The sequence below is a fragment of the Notamacropus eugenii genome, chromosome X (genome assembly GCF_028372415.1).
Source record: "Notamacropus eugenii isolate mMacEug1 chromosome X, mMacEug1.pri_v2, whole genome shotgun sequence".
NCBI lineage: Eukaryota > Metazoa > Chordata > Mammalia > Diprotodontia > Macropodidae > Notamacropus > Notamacropus eugenii.
Genome location: NC_092879.1, coordinates 99,358,863 through 99,364,089, shown reverse-complemented (window position 1 = coordinate 99,364,089; position 5,227 = coordinate 99,358,863).

Here is a 5,227-nt window from a genome sequence, read left to right as displayed (position 1 = left end):
ACAAATTCCCCCTCTCCCACAACACTCTTCCCCAAATCTGCATCAATGGCTACCCAGGAAATGCTTGGGCAATGGGAAAGTGGCTCTGGGCACTCATTCTGATTCCAGAAAAGGCTTGATTGGAGAGCCACTAGACAGTCTTATTGCTAGCTCCCACTAAATTACAATAGGAATTTCTATTTAAAGCAAAGAAAAAATGGACAGGGAAGTACCAGCTCTGGGTTGTCTATGGAGGTGGTGACAAGTCCGTAAATCATTCTCCCATCCCCCGACCCTTGCCAGAAAGGGCAGGATAAATCTGCCAAGCCGACAAATGGTTGGGAGCTCAGCAGGCCTGCTCCCACATACAAAGGCCACGCTGCTTTGTTCAGTTTATCTCCTGGCTCTGTAAATATTTCAGCTGACATTTGGATTGGATCTGAGCTAGTTTCCTACCAAGTGGATGGTTTTTTAATCTGGTTTCACCAGTCTCCATTGTCTAACCAATGAGTAGGATCCATAGGATAGTGCCCAGTTCATGGGCAAAGAGAACTTTGAAAGTGTTGGACCAGGAACCTGGCTGAGGACCTCCATTCAAAGGTTTACCCACAGCAGAATCACTGATGACAGGGCATTCAACTAGTCTTTCAAGGCCACCCACCAGGAGCAGCAGGGGGTCCCAATAAATGACAAGGTCTTGGACCTAGCAGAGCCATGCTACCGAGGAGAGCAAGGATGGTCACTCGATGGGTGCTGAAGAGGTTTATAGACCCCTACACTAACTCAAATCTCAGACTTTGGTACCCTAAGCCCATTCAAGGACTACGTGGTGCCCTGTGCAGAGCCATACTGTGGAATGCTTCTCTGACATTAAGATAAGATGGCTCAGGCTAGGGACCAGATCTGGATGAGGAAACTCCTGCCACCCCTACAGCTGCAATTTAAAATCTTAGAAAGCTTCCAACAGCAAAGTGACTTACTCAGAGTCCAGAGGAAGAAACAAAAAAGAAAGACAAAAACAGAGCTCCTGGCCTTGAGGAGCTTACACTCTAATGGGGCCAACAAGCAAAACAACTCCATAGACACAAGAGCCACACGGTCTAAATCAGAGGCCCCCAAATGAGAATGGGTTTAGTTTGGAACATGTTGAGTTATTTGAGATCCCCCCTGCTCCAAAAGGTGTTCAAGGAGGATGAGCATCTCTGGTAGGAGGGCTGCTCATCTACCTTTGGTATCTGTTACCCAACTCTTATTCCAAGAAGCTAGAGCATGAACAGTGCGCAGACCCTGGTAAAGCCATCTGGGCACAAGAGCTAAACCAGGTGGAGGGCAACCAACAGGCCTCAAACCCATCAGTGAGTTAGAGGAGTGTCTACCCCAAGCATGTGAAGATGTCCCCCTGCAGAATGGGCAAAAGAGAACAGTTTGTTCCAACAGTCATGAAGGCAGCTGAAACAGGTGCCATGGAGCACTTAGAGCTTGGTCAGACTTTGATAACACCAAGGTCATCCCCTGCACCCTGGGCCATCGCCATGACTCTGGAAGGGAAAATGAGGCTGACAACTTTGTGCAGCTCAGCCTCATTTCACTCCAGTTCACCTGGAAGTCAAGATATCACCCCATGACATCACTGGTCTTCTTCAAAAGCGAAGGATAAACAATTCCAACAGATCAGAGACTATGATCCTTCACACCCCCAGGCAAATGAAAGTGTTCCCTGGTTGTGGCTGGCTCTATGGCCTAGAGTCATACAGTGAGGATGGCAGCAGTAATAACTGGTGAGGGATGGGGGCGGGGAACGGTGTGCAGAAAGCTTATTCCATATGTAATTTTGAATATTGGAAATCATTCCTCCCTCCCCCATCCCCCCTTGAAAGGGTCAAAGCCATTTCTGGTTCTGCTCATAGACTCCAGGGTTATAAATAACTACTGGGGAAATAGTCCGGATGGAAGGGATGGAGGTAGAGGGAGGGAGAGTCTGAAATGCTGCAACTGTAGAATCAGATTACTTGTAAAATCTGGGAATGGAATTTATAGTGTCTTTCCAAAAGTTTATCATGGGCCTTGGTGATCATTGTGTATTAGGATTTTTTAATCATGGTGGTTTTCCAAGTTATGAATAAATGCTAATTAAGGTTATAAAAACCAACCTCATGTTGTAGGAAGTTTAAATACAACTTCTATTTAGGGCCTAGCTACTCTTCCTTAAGGATAGGGGTGGGGAATGGCTGGTGTCACACACTGATGGTCTGGAAACTCAAGTTCGTCAAATATTTTATCGATAGTTTTATACTTTGCTTTGATTTTCCAGAGAGGGTGGTGTTTTGTGTGGTGAAGCTCCCCAGAATTAGTGGGAAAATGATGGTTTTTAAACCTGCCAAGGCAAGTTTTTATATCAGAGAGTAGCTTGGGTGGAGGTGGGGATTGCAGCTGCTGCAGTTTCCCCAAAGCAATAGTTTGCTTTTCTCTTACTCAATTCTGGATTGAACTCGCTGGCCATCTACAACGTGTAGCCAAGACACGTATACTGTGTATGGATGGACTGACAGAATGAGCTACCTACCCAGTTTCATGTTATATACTCTAGTCTGGGCAACAGGTAATGTTTTAAAAAATGGTTTTCCAATGGGAATTGTTATGTTAAGCTTTTGTGAATGTGGTTGTGAATCAAGTTTGCAATTCACTAATGTGAGGAACTTCCTAGTATGGAAACTCCCTCCACCTGTGCAGAAAAGATATTTGCCTTTAACTTAAGAATATTAGAAAATTGTCTGGGTGACACTGTGAGGATCATCAACTTGCCTAAGTCATAAAGGGGACTTGAACCTTTGTTATGCAGTCGTATCTGACTCTTCGTAACCCCATGGACCCTACTGTCCATAGGGTTTCCTTGGCTAAGATACTGGAGTGGATTAAAGCAAACAGAGGTTAAGTGATTTGCCCAGAGTTACACAGCTAGGAAGTACCTGAGGCTGGAATTTGAATTCCAGTCTTCCTGATCCCAGGTCTAGCATTCTATCCATTGAATCATCTAACTGCCTCTTTAAAATTGATATTCAGTTGTGTCCTACTCTTCATGACCCCACAGACCACAGTATGCCAATACTGTCCATGAGGTTTTATTGGCAGAAATACTGGAGTGATTTGCCATTTTCTTCTCCAGATCATTTTACAGATGGGCAACTGAAGCAAACAAGGTGAAGTGACTTGCCCAGGGTCACATAGTTAGGAAGGGTCTGAGGTCACATTTGAACTCAGCTCTTCCTGATTCCAGGACCAGTGCTCTCTCCACTATGCCTCTGCTTCTGAAGTAAGCAGACATAAATCATAAGCATGTCTGTACATTACCAACAAAATAGAAGGAGAAATTCTATTTAAATTAACAATTGACAATCTAAAATACTTGGGAATTTACCTGCTAACACACACACAGGAACTGCATGAATATAGCCTTAAAACACTTTCTACATAAATAAAGACATCTAAATAACTGGAGAAATATTAATTCCTTATGGGTGGGCCGAGCCAATATAATAAAAATGACAATACTGCCTAAATTCATCAATCAATGCTGAGGCCACTGACCGTTTACCTCAGGTTGAAGTCAATCCCTCCTTACCTGAACTTCCAACTGAAGAAGAGGTTTGGAGGGCCATTAGGCTCCTTTCATGTGGCAAAGCACCTGGTGATCTATTCCAGCTGAGATTTACAAGGTAGGGGGACCACTGCTCATACAAAAGCTGACTGAAATTTTCCAGGTTATATGGCAAGAGGAGGTTATCCCCCAGGAGTTCAAGGATGCCTCCATTGTCCATCTCTGTAAGGGTAAAGGGAATAGATTGTCCTGCAACAATCACAGTGGGATCTCTCTCTTAGTCACTGCTGGCAAAATTCCTGCGAGACTCCTCCTTAATAGGCTGATCCTTTACCTGGAAGATGGGCATATACCTGAGAGCCAGTGTGGCTTCAGAAAGGGCTGAGGAACAGTCCATATGGTGTTTGCTGCCCGACAACTCCAGGAGAAATGCCAGGAGCAGAACAGAGGTCTGTACACAATGTTTGTAGATCTGACCAAGGCCTTTGACACTGTTAGTCGTGAGGGCTTATGGAAAATTATGTCAAAATTTGGTTGCCTAGAGAAGGTCATCAATACTGTACATCAGTTTCATGATGGCATGTTTGCCTGGGTTCTGCATAATGGACAAAGCTCTCGTGCCTTCCCAGTCACCAATGGAGTGAAACAGGGCTGTGTGCTTGCTCCCATGCTATTTAGCATGATGTTTTCAGTCATGTTGACAAATGCTTTCAATGAGGATGAACACGACATCAAGGTCAACTACTGTACTGATGGTAAGTTCTTCAATTTGAAAAGGTTACAAGCCAAGACCAAAGTGGAGGGAGTGTTGGTGCATGATTTTCTGTTTGCAGATGATTGTGCACTCAGTGCAGCCTCTGAAGCTGAGATGCAACCAAGTATGGATCGATTCTCTGCTGCCTGTGCTCATTTTGGCCTAATAATTAACACCAAGAAAACACAGGTGCTCCATCAGCCACCACCACACCATCCATGCGTGGAGCCATTGATTACAACAAATGCAGAAGTTTTGAATGCTGTGGATAAGTTCATTTACCTTGGTAGTGTACTTTCCAGGGATGTACACGTTGACAATGAAGTTGATGCACACATTGCCAGAGCTAGCTCAGTGTTTGGGAGGCTCCAAAGAAAAGTTTGGGAGAGAAGAGGTACCAAACTGAAGGTCTACAGAGCCATTGTACTGACCTCATTGTTGTATGCCTGCAAAACATGGACAGTCTGCCAGCGCCATGTCAGGAAACCAAATCACTTCCATTTGAACTGTCTTAGGAAGATTCTGAGGATCACCTGGCAGGATAAGGTACCAAACACTGAAGTCCTTGCTCGGGCTGAACTGCCAAGTACTCAAACTATGCTTCAGAGAGCGCAACTCTGATGGGCTGGCCACATTGTTTGAATGCAAAATATACCCTTGCCAAAAAGACTATTTTATGGAGAACTCACATGGGGCAGGCAATCACATGGAGGCCAGAAGAAATGATACAAGGACACTCTCAAGGTCTCTCTTAAGAACTTTGGATTTGACTGTGCAACATGGGAGGCACTGGTACAGGACTGCTCAGCATGGCACACCCACATCAGAAAAGGTACTGTGCTCTTTGAGCAAAGCAGAATCGAGACAGCACAAAGTGAATGCAGGATATGCAAATTTGG